The sequence below is a fragment of the Dromaius novaehollandiae genome, chromosome 5, assembly GCF_036370855.1.
Source record: "Dromaius novaehollandiae isolate bDroNov1 chromosome 5, bDroNov1.hap1, whole genome shotgun sequence".
NCBI lineage: Eukaryota > Metazoa > Chordata > Aves > Casuariiformes > Dromaiidae > Dromaius > Dromaius novaehollandiae.
In genome coordinates, this window is record NC_088102.1 from 14,180,685 (window position 1) to 14,200,694 (window position 20,010).

Genomic DNA, 20,010 nt, shown 5'->3' on the forward strand with positions numbered 1-20,010 from the left:
CTGAGATTGTCAAGTGCTTCAGGAATAACTTGTGTGGAAATTATTTTTCCTAGTCTCTTCTGCTTTGCTTTTTTCACATACTGGCTCAAAATAGGATTGAACAATAAGCCTAGAATGATGCTCTGAAAGACTACATGGAAGTAACCAGTAGAGTTGACGAAATACTCCACTTCCCCCAAGAGCATCCAACATGAGGCCTGAACCTGGAAGTATGTTCTCTAAATTACTCAGGTAAAAAAATAGCAGACACTAATCAACTGGTTTAGAGCAATGGCAACTCTGCAAGGTATATGGAACTAGGTTATAATATAGCCAGTGGAGCTGTGTGTCAGAAGAAAATTTTTACAGGGCCATTACGAGATAATGGTAAAAAGTCCCTAGGAATTAAAGCCATTAAAAACTTTCCTATCCAATTCAAGGAAGTGTTGTTGATCATTCCTTCCCTACCAAACAAGAACATGAATTAAAGAAGAAACAAAATCAATCTAAACACACATACCACTGTGTTCACTGCACGCATTTTTCTCAAAGATGAAGGGAGAACAAGCAAAATTTTGTATGTTATTAATAACTATGTCCTGCTGAAAGGTTCTGTGATACTATGGTGACTAGCATAGTGCAAGAACTTATAAATTATAGAATTGACAGGAGACATGGAGGCAGAAGAATGAGCAGAATTTGCAAATAACGCAAGATGAGATAGATCTTCAGAGCCCATTTTCTGCAGACTCTTTCTTTCTGAATGGCATCTAAATATGAGCCCAGAAAAAGGATTTTGTATCCAAGAACAGCCTGAGGCTGAAACCAAAGGCATAACACTATAATTTAAAATGTCACTATTATAACAAATTCAGCATTAACCTCAAAGTAAGATGTTTTTTAATGATATCAAACATCTTAGAATTATTTAGAAAGCTGTATTTTAAACACTAAAGGCTGCTGAGCTCTAAGAATACCTAAGTGATATAAACCTTTAAAACAGACTCTGATCTCTTACAGGGAGTAAGAGCTTACATATTAAGTAGGCAAAAAATTACTTGGGCGGGAGAAACAGTTCATTAAACATATACAGTCTGAGATATACACCTTCCTTAGTAGGCATATCAAGTATTATAGGACTAGATGCTATTATGCATCTGTCTAGAGGATAGACAGACTTTATATTAAATTATTTTTAACCAAGAGAAACTGTTTTCAGTGTTGTTGCATGCCTTAAACTCTTTCAAACATTCAGTGTTATTACTAGGTGAAATCCTAAATTCTCATTAAATCTGAAGTTGCTCTTATCTTGTGATGTCAGATGGAATTTTAATCGCTGAGCTAAAATGGTAAAAGCACACATTTTGGCCTGCTACTCTGAAAATACTGCTTTTTGCCGAATATTCAAGTCCTGTTCTCTATTATACAGTAATGAGGCTAGACTAGTTACTGTTTGTATGATCTCCCCTATACTTAGTTATAAATTAATGAATTCTTCAATATTTTGAAGAAATAAACACTTAAGATTTGAGATTAGCCAGTCATTTTCAAAGACTACTTTCTTCAATGTGTTTTAGTATTAAGGTATCATGAACACTTTAGTTGCATTTTTTCCAGTTTTATGAAAATTGGCTTTAATGTGCCAATCTGGTTCACATTTCACTATTAGTTCTTACCATTGTAGACTTTACTATCCATAACATTGTTTTACCATTTCTCTTCCACTGACTGCTTTCATTTCCTTCCATATCATAGAAAGTACAGGGCATTACACAGTTATCTGCTAGGATTAATAGAAGGGGCCAAAATGGCAGGTCCAAACAGTCAAGTGACAAAATTATACTAGAGATCTCTCTAATAAATCGATCTTTTCTACCTTCTCCTAGGCATGTTCTAATTCCATGCCTCTTCCATGTTCTTGACAATATTTGGAAATAGAGGTCTCTGAGAAGTTTCTTACTTTCCTATATGGTTTAGGAACATAGTCAAAATACTGCAACCAGCATTTTAGGTAACAAAACCAGACCACCTCACCTTCAAGATCAAAAGTTCACAAATGATATAAGCAACTAAACAACATAACAGAACAGATTTGTTATAGATGATACGCTTCCAGACACCACGTTCTGACTGAAAGCTTTCAGAAAAACAGTCTCTGAAAATAAAGTACTTTGGGCAGGGGAAGATAATAAAAATTCCCTCAGTAAGTCCCAAAAGAAAGCAGGGAGAGGGTGAGCATTTGGTAAAGAGCAGCCACAAAAAAATGCTCAGGAGTCTCCCGTACAGTATCAGCCAGCTCACAGGACACAGCACAAAGGCTTTTATCTTACTGAGCATCTAAACTAGGGATTAATTCCTAGAAAAAAGTTCATGGCATCGTAAATAGATTAATAAAAGTTAATGTGAAAACTAGTCTACCATCTGAAAACTGACAAATTGGGAACTGAGCATGTATATTCCATTATCATCCTACAATTATCTGTAATGTGCTGGCCTCCAAGCAAATCACATAGCAGAAAAAGAATATAGCAGCCATACTTCTAGAAAGAAAGGTGTCTCTATTCAGATGGTCATTAATTGCACAGTGAACCTAAGAACAATGACTCAGGTCTGATAAATTAGAAGTTGATGCAAGCATCAGGAATCAAGTTGTACACATTGTGAATTCACAGGCGTAAAGGAACTACAGCAGAGCTCATCAGGAATACTAAACAAGGAAAAAATTCTGGAGCATATATAACAAATTGAAAGCTATTTTTAATGGATTGATTCAAGTTAATTTCAACAGAACGTCCATACTAAAATAGCAGAACAGATCTTGAATGGATACATTCATAGATATAACATAGATATAAATTGCTACAGAAACTAGAGGAAAATTTAGAACGCTTCATTTTCGTTTCAATTAGTGGCTTCATAACATAGTGAGCTAAATAGTAAAATTAACTTCTAAAACTGTAATTACTAAATAGATGAAACACTCTACATGAAAGCAGAAGAAAGCACAACATGGATCATTATCTTTGCACTGCCTAAACATGTAGTTTAATTGTGTAAAAACTAAGAGCTAAAGCCTGACTTAGTATGTGACCTGTAATTGTTAATAAATGTATTGCCATGTAATTAAGTAGGATGCAAATAGATTTTCAGATTATGTAGAATATGATTTATGACATTTTGGACATATCAGTTCAACATGTAAACCAAGTGTCCCAATAAAGAGCTTTTCAGCAGAATTCTGTAAAGCTAGCTAGAGATAGCTAGCACGTTTTCAAATGTGTTGGAACATTTACTCCAGTAACATTTAAAAATGTGCCAGGGATCATATTTTAAATGACACCTATTTTCCTAATCTAGACATGGTACAATAAGTGCATATCAATACTATCACTTGAACAAGCACTTACAGATTTCCAGCGGCTTCTTTTTTGCAGTAGATGCAATTCAAAAGAATTATCTTATTAGTCACTAGTCCTATGCATTGAAATAGTTAAAAAAAAAAAAATAGAGCAAGCCAGCTTTCTTCTTCCACTCGTATTTGATTAAGAGTTCATATTTTGATAGTTTATTACAAGGACACCCCCCTCACTACTGTGGAATAAATTTAATTAGCTGAGACAGCTAGCATAAAGTCTCACTTCATTTTTCATCAAAAAGTTTAATATTAAGATGTTTAAAATAAATTTATCAAACCAATGAGGTGAAAAATCTTCTCTTTACAAGAAAAGAGAAGAGTACATTGATATTAAGATAGCTCTTATTTTGTAGGGTGTTTTATTCATGCAGAAGCATTTCAAAAGTTATTGCACTAGTAGACTATCTGTTAATTTGGTTAGCAGTACTATTAGAAGCTAGCCAGTAGAATGAAAACTGATCTGCAAACACTGAAGCCACTGCTATAAAAACATGTCAATAAGTTTTAATACTGATGAATCCAGCAAAGGCTGAGTTAAAGTACAAGCAATAAATTTAATTTCAGGACACAGGAAAAGGAGCCTTATGACTGCTATGGTTACCAGCGCATCAACATCATCTAGTGTTAAAGGAAAACTTCCACACTGCAGACTCTCCAGAACTATCTTACACTTAAGAATAACAATTTTATTTGGACAAGATAACACACAAAAAAATCCTAAAGCAGGGCTAGCATATATATCTTTTGATTTTTTCTCCCATTCTTTGCTTCATATCTAGTACTTTTAGTTCTCTTAAACTAGCTTTCCCGTTTTGAATCTGAGATAAGAACAGAATTCATTTTTAGGGTATTTAAACTGTTACACTGTCAGTGCTAACAATATAAAGCCATAAAAGTGTATTAAAAATATATATTACCAGCAATTCAATGATAACTTCAAATAAACACAGTGATATATTTAAAGACTTCCAGAAAGTACCCAGTCAGCCCTACAGCTGCCAGACTGCTTCCCAAAGCTCTGGCTAGCCTAATCTTCAGGGCCTCACTGACGTGATTACAGCTCCTAAACAGCCCAGCAAAGACATAGGGAAAGAAACAATGCAGAAATGAATCTAGAGTCTTACTATTACCTTCTAAGAGACCAGAAAGAGATGATCACAAAGAGGCAGAATACGTCACGGGTAAAGTTAAATCTTACTGAAGTTGGTGCGTCACAACTGCCTTTCATTGGGGCTAAATTAAAGAAATAAAGGAACCAACCCAAAATATAAGCACTCATCACTACCTAAGTTAAGGTTACGTTCCATTTTGTCCACAGAACTGAATTACCTGAAAGAACAGTGTCACTGTTTTTAATAGCAATACACATGAATGAAAAAGTCCTACAGAATGACCTCCAAGACTGAATGTTTCTCAGTCACAGAAGCATGGATATAGTAACATTAAGTAAAAGCCTAGGGTAAGTTATGGGTCAAGGAATTGATTGAAAGTGATCTGTTGGCATCCCTTCTGCATTTGGCAAAACACATTCTGTACGGTCTAGGAAAATGAATAAAAATAAAACAAATAGGGTCCATTTCTCTCTTTGATCCAGAAAACATTCATCAATATATCCTTTGAACTGTAGCAATTTGCAAAATTTTGAGTAACTGTTGAAGTTGAAAGACTAATAGTTTAAATAATGGAGAAAGACAGAAGAGGAATTATAAAAGGATATATGAAAAAGTCTACACAGAAAATGAAAGGAACATTAAAAAAAGAAAAAGGAAGAAAAAAGGAACGTCTATACACAGAATGGAACAAGATGATAAAAAGCTGTGATGTCCAGTACATAGACTTAGTTGTATCTTTTAAGAACTATTAGAAATACTTTTAAATAAGCCACCATCATTACCTATGAAGAGTTACAAAAATGCATGCTAATAGCTGCAGCTAATAAACTCCTGCCTCTGAAAGCAAGAGCAAAAAAACGGAAGAGTCAAGATGAATGAAAACAATGCTTTCATACAATATGCAATTCAGTTGTGGGGATTACCATCACAAGAATTCAAACACACCAAGAATTTTATAAAATGCTTAAACTTTGGATAGTCATATGCATATCAAGAATGTCTAGATTATCATATTTAAGTGCAAAACAGTGTAAAAGAGCTGAAACATACCTCATTGTTCTAGCCACTCTATTAAAAAAATATCAGGATAGAACCACCCTGCAGCCCAGAGGAAACTATTAAACAAAACAAACCAGATGCAGCTTTCAGCCAAGAAAGTCACTGCTATAACATTATTTTCCTCATCCCGCGTTCCATTTCTCTGTCTGCCCCAAGCTCACATTGGTTCAGATTCTGCTGCTGTCACTCCAGTGACTAATGCCTTTCACAAAATGTTCTCTTTAAAATAAGGAGATGACTTACAGAATAAATTGCTCTCTGACATTAGTAGCGGAAATAGGCTCTTGCCATTTACAATATTGTCACAAAACATTGCTTACACCCAACTTTTTTTTTTTCCGTATTTAAATTCTGTATTAGGAAGAAGAGGATTTGAGGGGATGGGGTTTTTTTAATATGCTCCTAATAATCTATGATGGACAATGACAATTATAAAACAACGTGCATTTCAGTTGAATATTACAATCACTTTCCAATAATTTGCACCAGAAATGGTGGACTTCAGCTAGAGGGCAACATTAACTTAGTCTGAGATGACAAAGGCAGAAGTCATTACATTGTTTTAAAAATCTTAGTAGTAACATACTAAGCACACCCATTAAATACATTTCCAATTACATGGCAAGTTTTTATTTTATTTTTCCCTCACGCAGAAACTCAGTAGCTCTTTCCCCAAGCAAAAGTCCATAAGTCGATAATGGAGCATCATTCAGCTGTTTTTGCTATTGAATGGAAAATAAAAACTTAATCAAAAGTGTATTTTCAGTTGGCAACATTTTTAAAAATTATCTTAAGAAGACATTAATAGACTAAGACAAAAACATTGAAATTTTCAGCTGGCATGGGGACAACCAAGGGAACTAAACCAGAATTCTATAAACAAACAAACAAGCCCATCTGCTTATATACAACACAGGAGTGTTTTTGATAAAGCTTTAATAATCAGAACAACTACACTTGACCTAAGCTTGTTTATTGGCTGTCTACTCTTGGGAATAAATATAGCATACTCTAAAGACTAGCAGCACAGCAAGCAAGATCTTATCAATGAAATCTGAAAATAACTTGTTTTAAAATATGTAAGTTGGTTGGGTTTTTGCAGCTATGCATAATTAATATAGCCTCTGCAGGAATCCTTCAAGTCACAAAACTGACAAACTAGTCAATTTGTCACTGACAATCTAGTCAGTACTAGTGAAACTAGTATTCTTACTAAAGACATAAAAAAAGATAATGGTAAGGAACTGAACAGGATTGATATGAATATCTCATGGAAATTTCCATTAGAGAGATTATAAATTAAGTTTTACATTGCCATTGTATCAAAAGCTAAAGTTTAACTATATGTACTACATTTTTCACAGAACAGATTAATCTTACCTGGAAATAACCTTTTCCCCCCTCGATTTGTAAACAGGCAAGTGTAAAGAAAGCATTGCAAATAGTGAATTCCTATTCCTTGAATGTTCCCATATCTGGAATCACAGCAAGATAACACGGAGAGGTAGGACAAGGAATTATTTCCCTTCGATGGTTTTCAATATTCTTCCATAATTAATAACATGAAGTATCCGGGCAAACAAGTTCAATCCTCCAGCTTCTCACACCCTTTTCACAAGGAGGCCTTTACTTTCTGAACTTTTAGATAGCACACATACACACGTTTCTTGTAAATATTTAGCAGCGTTTGACCTAGACAACTAACACATGCACAAATGTTGGAACAAGAATACCAGAATACTAGTATCATTTATAAGCTCTTGATTAAAATAAAAAAAACACTAGACCATTACATAGCTATTCAGAAATAAGCCTATTACCTCCATAAACTTAAGTAACAGATTAGAATTAGTTTTTATTTACAACAGATGTTTACCCAAAATTAACAATCTCTGCCCAGAAAACGTGTGCTGAGAACTGAAATAGAGCTATTGCAGTATGAACAAGCTCAGGGCAAAATCTTGGCCTGCCAGGTCATTTACATGAAAATCCAGATTAAAAAAACTTCAGAATTAGTCAATAACATTTCTATTTGTGTGCTTTCATGACACAGCAATTGATTGTAAAAATTTTATTTTTATTATAACATATCTGTAGGTGTGCCTACCGAGCTGAAGTTGTGCCAGATTTATAATGAGCTATTTCCATTCCAACACCTGGGGCTACCCAAAAATAACACAGTTGAATAGCAACCTTCTTTCATACTATTTGCAAAGGGTAACATAAGCACTAGATATGTAACAATCTATCTTTGTATTATATCTAGCTTCAGAGTCACATAGACACATGAAATAAATGATATATCAAGAGAAAATTTCTTATTCCTAATTGGAAGGCAAACAAATTCAATATACACTTTTTTATTATTTAGTGATATTGACAAAATCAACTATTATTAATGGTGAGACAGACCAAATATTTAAGTATGGAAAACATACCAAATACAACAAAAAGTTTCTGTAATACTTCCTCTATTTGACAGAATGGTAGCTTAGTTTTTGATATATTTCACAAATCAATGAAATATTTAAGGAGACCTTAAATTTTACTGCTACACTCCATTATGAAGTAAAATTAGGAAAAGGTAAAATTATTTCAGTGCAAGTCCTCAGAGATCCCATTAAGGTACCATTAAAAGACCATTACGGTGTTTAACATCAATAGTAAAGCTACTTCATTACAAGTCATACCATCATTTAAAACAAAGAGGAATACAAAAAGGTCTGTTAAAAACAGAAAACTAAAAAAGAATTCTCGCAAAAAAGGATATTTTAAGTCAAAATAACTGCAGCATCCTCATTTTGGCTCTTCTATTTGCAATTTTTAATTAAAGTATGTTAGATTAATCTTCTACTTGCATATATAAGAATTAAAAATTCAAGCAGTCTGATTTTCAAATGTGCTGGCACTTACAGAAGTCATTAATGTCAATGGAAGTTTCGTGTGTGTGCCTGGGGGCGGGAGCGGTGGGGGGGAGGTAAACAGACTCTAAACAGCAAGCTTTAGATTAACTTTGAGATTAGAACCTGAATTTTCAATGTTATATCTGATCTACTATAAACTACCCTCCTAATTCTGACACCACAAAACACTGTCGATAACACTTTCATATATATATATAGCATGTATATAACTACATTTAAGAACACTTAGACAACATAATATTTACATCCACTTGATAAGCATTTGGATACGGAAAAATATTGCAAAAGGACTCTTATATTCGTTAGGTACATACTGATTCTTTATCCTTAAACACTAAAGATAGCTTTGCCTTCTAGCCTCGACTCTCTCTAACCTTTCTGGTAAAGTGAAGCAAAGATCATTCCTCTCAAAACTGGAGCAAGTTATATCTGTAGAAAGCTCTCCTTATTTCAGATCTACTTATGAGGCTACTCAGGCAGTTGTTCCCATGTACCTCTGCTATAGTGAATTGACTGATAAGTAGTTCCAAAGACAGCAGAGGTGTCAGTCACAGTGAGCTGCCTGGGTGCCAACATGTTGTGACACTGCAGCAATACACGATGCTTACAACACGGCACCCTTTCACCACACATCGATACAGCACTGTCAAGCTGTAACATCACAACATGAGCGCCTTGTTGCAGAGCATGCATCAGGCAGAGCCCTCCTGCAGAAGCCAGTGCCAGAGTCTGAAGGAAAATCTAGTCATAAGAGGAGTTTACAGAAACAATAACTAGGTGCTTTGTTACTAAATACACTTTTAGAAGGGTACTGTAAGAGAACATGATTCTTATCACTCCTTAATAACAACATCTCTTTTTCTCTGGAAATAGAAAAAAATTAAGTGGTTTTTCAATCTGTTTCAGTTTGCAGAACGGTAAGAATCCTCCAGGGGAGATGCAGACTATGCAACTATCTTAAGTCAGCTGTCAAGTAACTTGCTTTTCTTAATTAACTTTATAGATTCCTTAGACTAATCCATGCACCCAAGGATTCAGTAATCACAGGCTTAAAACATTACTGCTACCTATTAAATGGAACTTATTAGACTACCATTGTGTTATTTAAATTATATGATTGCTACTGTGCAAGCTTTGGCCTATAATTTACAATAAAGGTACTTAAACTTTGAATGCCTCACCAAAATAAATAAAACTTTACCAATTTCAACAATAGTTGCTTTTCAACTACAGTAAGTATGAGCTGAAGGGGAGGGTGGAGCATGAATTGGAACCCATACATCATCTCATAGGAAGAAACTATTCCAGTTTCTTTTTTTTTTAAAATAAAAGATTTTTTTCACAGCCAAAGTGTTTCAAACTTGAGAAATTAGACATGTATATATACACACACTTTGTAAACAATAAAGGGAATAACTATATTGGACTACTCCAATATTAACTTGAAATTAAAACCAATCTACAATTTTTTTGCGTGATTTAATTTTAAATGGGTATCATATCAGTCACTGACCATCTGGCTTCAGTTCAATTTAATGTACCATTTCCAATGAACATACCATCTAGTTAAGATATGACTCAGCTTTTTTTTTTTTTTTTTTTTTTTTTTTTTTTTTTTAAAAGCTTTAACACCACAAAGTTATGTCTATGTACAGTGTGTGTAGCACAGAAAGATGGTTATTTACAGGCCTGGGTTACAGGTTTAGAACATGCATTCAATTTTTAGTACCACAGAGGAGGATGTGGCATATTTTAAAAGTGACAAAAAGAATCAAAGACAATAAGATATATATCTCTCTCTCCCTCTCACTTTTTAAAGAAAAATTCTAGTAGCACAGATTTCCCCCCCCCCCCCCCCCAAAATCAAAAAAGATTAAGCCAATCCCAGTAAGGCAATTTCACTGTCAAAAAAATAAATATTTTCAGGGAAGCGGGCAATGAAGAGGCACATTAACACAATCCAGTGTTTCTTGGACATCATCTGCACTTCTCTGCAGGACTGATTGCTGTTTTAGCAAGTGAAGATATAAACTGAAAAACTGAGGAGAGGCATCAGAGCTGTACAATTTTATTATCTATCTAAAATATAAACAACCTGGACAGGTAGACGGATGTGAAAAAACAGTTTGGGGGTGGGGGCGCGCGCACGGGGGGCTTTAATCCATATGTTGATTAGAATCTGTGTTATAAGTCTGCTCAAAACAAAACCATCATGTAGTTCATAATATTTTTCATTGCTAACATTTCCTTACAGGATAAAAGATAGTGGAGAGAAAACCAACATGTTCATTTTCATTTCATTAGTTTTATGGGGGGTCCCCATATACTGCTGAGTGAAATCTTCTCAGTTCCATCAGTTCTCTTCCTTGAAGGCAGAATACTATCATTAACAAAGTTCTCCTGAAATGGCTTCCTTTTTTGCCTGCTCATTTAAAAACATTAGGTAAATTAGGCTTTTTGATAGGCTTTTGAAATGCAGTGGTGCCTTCTACACTCTCCCATATTTATTGGAATCTTTTATACTACACGTATCATTTTAAAGACTTGCTAGATAATTGCAGCAGTTTGCAGTATAAATTCTTCATGTAATGAGATCACAACATAATGCCTGAATACACTGATACTTCTTTTGACTTTTATTTTAGCAGACAGCTAGAATTTAGGATTATGCAAGTTTTCTCAGTTCTTCTCCTGTTCCTAAAAGGAAGGGTGATACCTCTCTTGCAACTCCCCTCCCCTGTTAAGGCAGGGTTCCTTCCCCTATCAAGATCTGGAAAATGTTCCATCATAGAAATGAAAGGAGAATTTGTAGAGACTATTTTCTCACTATTCCTTCAGTGAAGAGCAGTTACTTATCTTACAGAAAGTCCATGCTGGCATGCTGTAACCGGTGTGTGTAGAGGCATACGGCTAGCCTTGGTGGACACACAGGGAATCTTTGAGTAGTATCTATTGGGCACAGCACACAACACTTGCTCATCTCTCGGAAAGGCAGGGAAGCTGCACACTTTGAGAACTATACTAACCTAGTCACCAGGACCTGCAAAAGGTGGAAGTAGAACATACATTAATTAATATGTAGGATCTGTGTTAACATGGATTTTAAGATGTGTATTTTGGCCACATATTTTAATAGCCACATGAATAATTAAATCAAGACTGCCCACAACAACCTGTAGTAGCATTTTTACTGAAATTACTGTTGTATTACACAAAGAAGAACAGGCTAGAAAGATCTTTACTTTCAGAGAAAGAAATATCACAGCCAGCTGGCAGCAGAGCAATGTTCACAGCTTGGCTTGTTTCCACAGTAATGGTCTTATCCTGTAGGAGTTTAGGAACAGGGATAAAAAGATAAAAGATGGCTAGGATGGCACTGTTTGATTACATTCTTACGTTCTTACAATAAAGGTCTTGAAGTAAGAGCCCTTCTTCATTTTCAGTGCTGCACAATGCAGTTTGAGACACACAACAGGCAGATTGATTATTTTATTTAAGTGATACGGAGCCTATGACTAAACTAGTAACATATCTCAGCTAACTTTGATACTGGAATCAGTTTAGCCTAAATACTACCTCTTTCAGAGCTCTTAATACTGATAGCTTAATTTTAAATTCTGCCAGATATTTTTTAAATTACTCTGAAGCATACACATAGCCTGTGACAGCTGACAGGGATAAGCTTCAGCTAAGGTGTTCTCAACATTTTTCTCGGCAAGATGTTACATAGAGGGATGGATGTACAGCACAGGAGCCCCCACTTCTTCCAAGTTATGCCAGGGTCACTCAGGTTGAAAAACTTTTCTGCTTTTCTGGTGGAGAGCTTCCTACCTTCAAACAATTGTTTGTACCACTACCAAGCTATTATGATTTTACATATCTCTAAGAATTGGGGAAACATATGCAAAGCTTATGGTCTAAAAGTGAGAAAGGCCTCTGGGTACAAGCTTTGGGCTTCTACTTCCCCTGGAGCAAATTGCTACATATATTATGGTGAATGTTATACCATCTAACATATACATTTATTTGCTGTGTGTGAATTGAAAGCCTGTATTTCCTACATAAATAGGACCTCCAGAACATAATTCAGAGCACTAAATTGCCTTCCAGAACCTTCACTGACTTCCCCTCTTAGAGATCAACAGAAGACCTGAATCTGCTGCACAAATACCTGTATGTTGAACAGCTGAAGTTGGATTTAACAGTATTTTTAAAGAATTCATTCTGAAAAAAACTCAGAAACTGAAGGGCATCACAGCATGAACAGCCTGGTGCTGATACAAGCATCCGTAATGTCATCACATGTACTTCCTGGCCACTTATGAGAAGTTTCTCTGGTATTTGGAGACATAAGGCAGATGCCCCAAAGGCCTCAGGAGTCCCCCCAAGTTAACATTTGGCTCCCTAGACATTCAGTGCCTCCGACAATATCTGCTGACTCATATTAAAGAAAAATCTGGACTCTGTGCAAGACAGCCATTCATTGTGCACTGCTGCACAATGAAAATATTCCCTCAGCATATTCATTTAAATGTAGCAAAGTTTTGATTTTTTTTCTTCAATTTCCCTCCATACACACACCACCCAACTTAGTTTTCCTCACCCAACACAGAAACCACCATCACTTGGCACACTTGGTGGGGGCACTTATTTATAAACATGCCAAGCAGCTCACCGACTCTCAGAAGTCTCACTTTGCCTTCCAGTTTCCCACATATTACAGACAAAAATATTTCATTTTCTCATTTATATCCAGCATGCTGGGGCCATTATAGTGATTCTTGCTCCTCACATTTGTGTGTTAAAGGAAAGGGAACAGTTTTGGATTGATTTCCCATTTGGTAGAGCCCAGACAAGCTTTAGACAAACTATCTCAGGTTAGCGGCGATTGACAAATTCACAGTAATTTTAGTACAGATGTATAACATCGGCTGCATCATCCTATTTTCTTTATAAGCATATTCACTTTTGAAGTGAAGTGATTACAGAAGCTCTTCTTCTCCAAGCAATTTACACAACATCAACATGTATCATTAGAATACTCATTCTTTTTTTCTGAGGGTATTCAAGTATCTACATATTAACATCTTTACATAAAACAAAACTGATTAGCTTTTGTTATTTCTCCTTTGCATATCTACGCAATTCATTAAACAAGTGTGTCACATGAATGCAAGCCCCTTAACAGAGGATTGCAAATATGTTTAATATTACTCTGTGTAACATCATTTGGTTCCTACAGCACCATTTAGATTACCCTACAGGGTCTCTGTATTTTGTGCTTTGTAACATTTAATCTCTCTTCTGCAAAATCTAGAAAAGCAACCTGTTACATAGTCAACCCCACAGTCGATTACTGACAATGGTTTCATGAAGTCCTTTATCCCCAAGTGACTTTGGCAGATTATGCGCAAACCTAATGAACCTTAAATTAGCAGACATGGTTTTGTACTGCTTTTTATGAATGTAGGGGGACTCAGTGATATAGCCAACCTGAAGCTGAACAATAGCAGTTTGATTATATTTTTTCCACCACAGAGCAGAACAGTTTTAGATCTTTTAGATTTAAAAAAAAAAAAAAAAAAAAAAAAAACACTAAGACTCTAAAAAGCAACCTTGAAGGCACAGATAGCTATTTCTTCCACAGCCCCCAAAAGATTTCCATAAATAGCCTTTTCTTCTTCATTAATACTGCAAGTAGCTGTTTATTAGCTTTGATACTAGATTCAATGCCATTACACAGTTCAATATTCATTTAAAAACCACATCAAAACTTTAGAAAGCTGATGCATGTCTACGGATTGTGTATTTACTTTATCTAGCTACCACATCATGGTGATAAAAATGACTAATTTAAAATACAACAAGGTGTGCCTTAAAGAAGGAATATTATTTATTTTAATCCAAATGTTTCAAGGCTGTTTTCCAGATATAAGTAGCTTTTAATTTGAACTAGCACTGTAGCTCAAATAAGAACTCCTATCATAAAAATGTGGGTAAAAATGTCTGTAAATACATAGAATTGCATAAGTTCAAAGAATCTGCTATACTACTCTAGTAACAGTTCGGAAATTAAATAAAAAGCTTGCTTAATGATTGGATTTTTGCTGTATTAAAGAAAGTGTTACCAGTTTTTGTTTTACAGCTTGTATAAGAGCATATCTTCAAAGTTGGGAATCAATAACACTCCAAGCTAGAGATCTGGAACCAGGTAAAAACTAGCTCTCTACTTGGATGTTAAAGTGAAGCCATGAACCAATGACAGTGTTATCAACTAGTTGATAAGAACATAATTCTGATTCTTACAAACATACCTGGCATTTACATAGGACTCAATTAGATTAAACATTATATATACACATTTGCTTATCTCATTATAAAGTAAATATTTGTAGGATTAGACACCACTTACCCTCCCACACATTTGTTTTCTAAAGCCTGATGAACACACTTCATTTTTATGCCTTACGGCTCACTAGCAGAGGCTATCACTGCTCACATTCACATAGCATTAAGTCTACACTATCATCAGATGAGTACAGTAGCACAAGTGATCCACTCCTCCAGCTCTTAGCCTCACCCCACAGGAAGAGCTAACTAGCTCAGAGAGGCACTGCACTATCCTGTGCTGCTGTTTTTGAGACCCCAGCTGGCTCAGTTACTCTATATAGTACATCACAAACACAGATAGACCCACAATCACTTCCACCATAGGCCCAGTGTCCTGGATTCCCTAGCACTATAACATAAATGTTTTAAGTACTGCAACGTTTGTAAACTCAAGCAGAATTTCGTGCAGTGTTCCTCACAGCAGTTTGACATGTTCAAAGAACACATTGCTTCACTATCAAAAGTATTTCACTGCATTCATTTCACTTTATCACAGTAGATCCCCAGAATTAATAATTTAAAAATTAAAAGTTAATGTAAATATTTTGCTTTGAGTTATTTGAAGATTTTAATAGCATTACAGGTTTCTACATATTAGCAAAATTTCAGGAGCTTAGTGACCACAGTTTTAAACAGATATGCAGAAGCATTTGATTTCCATTTACACGCATGAAAATGAACAATTTCTAAAATAAACAAAGACAGGGCAGGGGCTGCAATCAAGTTTTTTGATAATCAGGCTCTGTGCTTTGGTACCCATCAATAGATTTCTCCTCAGTCCTTTGGAGGAAGAAAAAAAAAGTCCCTCAGATACAATGAAAAGGTTAACAATAAGTAAGTGTTATTTGACCTCAACCCATTTATAACAGACATGACTGAAAGCCTTTTTTGTCACTCAGAACACGACCATTTTAAGCTAGAATGCTTCTGTCATTCTCCAACATTTTTATTTAAAACAGTTGTAGAATAAATTGGAGGAAAGGTTTCTCACAACCAATAAGAAAAGTTACTATGGGAAAGTTTTCCCCAGTAAAGTGCTTAGCACCTGTATTGTGCTCTTTTCACTTGTTATGTTGAAGACCCTTCCACAGTCCAATTCATGTTATCATTCCAGCTTCCTACTACTCAGGCTCTTTTCCATCCTTATTGCTATCCCTTTATTCCACCCTAAACAATATTCATCCCTTGATTGCACACCTTCATATACTTGCAGTGATCTTTACTCCCATTGCACAAGGCATACATAGTTCTATTTATCTTCAAGACTGTCTCTAAAGTTTAGTAATTTTTTTTTTTACTGTTCTCCAAATTAGCTTCTTAAATTCATGTCTGGGAATTCAGTCATTTGTTTTGTATATTGTAAATATTGTTTCAGTTAAAAACTTCATTGTAAAGCATTTCATATACTTTACAGAAAAGATTAAGTTATCAAGATTGCCATGGAATTTCTCATTCATGCAGGTAATGCAGAAATTTACAGGCAAAGAGAACACCCAGTTTGCAAGTCTGAGTCCAACTGAGGCTGCTCGTTATTTAAACTAAGCATTTATATAAAAGTGTGCAGCTGCAAACAAGCAGACTATCATTGCTAAAGAAAAAAACACTTTCAGAAGGGAAAATAGTTGAGAGGAATCCTTTCATAATTCAGTTATTGAATTTCTACATGAAAGGCAGAGAAGGAAGGTGAAAGAGGGAAGCTGAAGAGGATAGGGAAGATTTCCTAGAATCCAAGGGCTTTTTTTTTTTCTTTTTAAACCTTCATTTTTTCTAAGAAAAGCCATTCTTACAGACAGAAGACATACTCAGAATTGGAGCTATCATTGAGAAAGCCTTCCCGGTATTGTTATAAGCCACGTTTCTTTAGCTGTGGATGTCAACACACCTTTGTAACTCCTGATCATGGGTTTCCAGACTGCCAGCCTAATTTGCTATTGTTTCTCTCCTATTATGTTAGAGTTCAACTCTAATTATATACCATAATTCAGATGTTAAAAACATTGCCCAGATGTAGCAATAAAAGGAACAGAATAACTAATTCAACATGCAGGAATACTGAAGGTACAAACTACAAAGGCTAAGCAACAGTGACACTTTAAGAATGAGTTAAAGTAAAATCTAGTTTTTGTACTGCTATACCCTTACAAGCAAAGCACATTTTTCACAGTGGGTAAGAAATTCCAGAAACATAAGTACTACCTTGAGTAATTATTGTTAATTAACTAGCAATGAGGCACTATTTCCAAATGTGACATTTAAAGTACATAATGTGATTGTGAATATTCACAAAGATAATTAAGTTCATCTGCTTCAAGTCCTTGATTTCGGCACATCTGAAAACACCTCTTAAACTATCATTAGACCTGTAATCAAGTATTTTGTTGCTCTGCAAAATTGGATACCTTTGCTTACCTGCTAATGTAGAGATACATGTTCAAACACAAGTACATGGCTTTTGTTAAGAAACACTCCTTCAGGCAAAAGCAGCTGAGAAAAACACTACTTCTGATTGTTTTCTCAGAGCAGACAGTTAATAAGTTCCTCATGCCACCAGACTGAAATGCAAGTAAAAATGACTGAGTTAACTTAATTGTGCTCAAGCACATAAGAGTGACATGAGATAGTTGTTTGAAAATATTCATTTAAGCTAAGCCTACCACTACCATGCATACTAGGTGTACTGTCCATATTAGGTTGCATACTTTATCTTGTTTAAATAAATCAAGTTCATTACAGATAGATACAAGTTCAGCACTTTACAGGGATGAAATACAACTTAAGCAGAATGTTAACATCATAGAAAATTCATAGACATGAAAAACTTCATAACCCTTCTATCTTAAAGGGAAGGGGGCTTATCCACTTTGATCTTTGTCTTGGTCAACTCTTCTAGGAGCGATAAAACCTGAAAAGAGGAAAAACTGAGCCTGACAACATGGTGTTAAAACAGATACCTTAGCACTCTTCCTGTTATTCTTTGAAAAAGAGTAAAAACAAAAAGCCTCTTTCAGCTAGAAGATCAATGAATAATGTGCTCCAAGATGAAGAGATAAAACACATGTATGCACCATTCTAAAGGTCTACAGCCCAACAGATTAAATCTACTCTATTTCTCTGATTATTTGACATGGAGGATTTTAATCACAAACATAATCAGTGTGGATAGTTGTATGTTATAAGGATATCTGACTGGTCTGTATCTTTCAACCTGATTTGACTAGCAATTTTTACCCTAGACCTGAAAAAAAATCTCTCCTGGTGAAAGCTGTCAATGATGTTTGCAGAGAAAAATAGGTAGACTGTCTAAGTAAATAAATCAAGTATTCTGAAAGAAAAGTAGTGTCAAGAAACTCCTGACCCTCTAAAAGGTCATTGCTGCTCCTGCCTAGCTGTGTAAATGTACATTCAGCGTTCTACTTCAAAAGTGCATCTCCAGTACTGGCAGCGCCTATTAACTGGAGCATCCAGAAGGATAAGAGACCCACCATGCTGCAGGGTGAAAGGACAGCACCTGAAGACACAAACAGCATGCATGCCTCAGACTTCTGACTCCATATCTGACAGGGGTTTCCTCCCATCCCTGATATCTATTTCCTTAAGCTGTGAATGGATTAGGAAAGCAAAGGAAAAATGTTTATATAGCCTGGACATACACAATAGTGAAAGTTAAGACTATGTTGCTGCGCCCCTACTGAAAACACAAGTTCAGATAGGAGATCCTCAACCAAACTGATCAATAAAATCACAAGTGTAGTTTTCTCTGAAACAGTGCTCAAGGTATCCATTTCAGAAGTCAATCTGCTCAGACTTATTGAAGAACAGAACATACAGTGGAGGAGTTAAACTCAGTACAGATTTTTCTTGTCCTACACTTTATTCTTTGTCAGAACACCAACAATACAGTCAAAACACTTTATAGTAAAAATATCTCAATAATAATCACTTTTGCAATGTTTCATGTTAACCATTTCTGTTCTCATGTAAAAGGGTCAACAGAAAAATATTACAGGGGGAAGGTTACATTACATAAGCATCACCAAATGTAAACACTTTGTCTAAAGCAAGCCAGGTCTGCCAAATAAGTATTAACTGACAGAAAACTACTACATACATATCTTTAAATCTACTGCAGATTTTAATCCCCTCAGAGAAGCTGGGCACCCTCCAAGGGGTATTGCTTTTTAAAACAATGAGACTAGGGAATAAAAGGGAGAAATATAAGAAAGGAAACTATGTTACTAGTATTGTACTGCTGTTTTATTACTGCAGAAATACGACAAGATAATGCATTTTGACATTTCAGTCCAATAAATGCATATGTATTTTTGATACTCATCAAAAGTTATGGCAAATTATGAAGAAAATAACATTTTAAAGCATGTTTTTCAATATGTGAATTCATCTGCTTTATGGAGGTAGCATGATGGTATTAAGACCATATGCATCACAACCCACCGTGTAGACTAGGAGTGCTCTTTCTTGAAGCATTTCATAATAACATTAAGCATTCTCTGAAGTGGTGTACAGATGCATACTACAGGAGGCAAAGGTATAGCTAGGATTTACCACCCTATCAGGCACTCCAAATGAAACATGTGAAATTCTCAGCCATAATATCAAACGAGAATCTCAAGAATAGCTGAGGCAAAGCAGACTGAACAGTAAGATTCATATAATCAGAAACTTCATTTGATATTTTCATCATCCGTGCCAGACAAGTCTGTTAGCCAAATTCCACTACTTGCCAAGAAGGTGTATGGTTACCAGATGCTAAATAAGACAAAAGGCCAAGAACAAAAGCACCACCTACAAAACATTTTTACTTTGAAGGCAGGTAACCCTTACTTTACAAACAAAGCTCAAAACCCAGCAATTTGTAAATAACTATTACCAAGTAAACAATATTTAAAATCATTGTTTTATCAAAGACACTACCATTCTCAATAGCAAAGCATTTTTACCATTGATGCCATATTATTTTCATACAGTTTATTCTTTATTTTGCAAGACGACATTCTGTAATAATCAAGCCTGAAGCAAATCATACATTCTGCAGGAACCACTGACTAAGGAGGAGACAGATCATGTTTTCAGCCACCTAAGTTATGAGCACATTTAGTTTTGTGCACCTACA

At 35.3% G+C, this 20,010-nt stretch overlaps 1 protein-coding gene across 4 annotated transcripts in view; it reads right to left on the reverse strand.

The window, feature by feature from the left end:
• The window catches only part of WDR25 (WD repeat domain 25), a 66,756-nt gene that overhangs the window by 30,326 nt on the left and 16,420 nt on the right, over window positions 1-20,010 (reverse strand). The window lies entirely within an intron of this gene.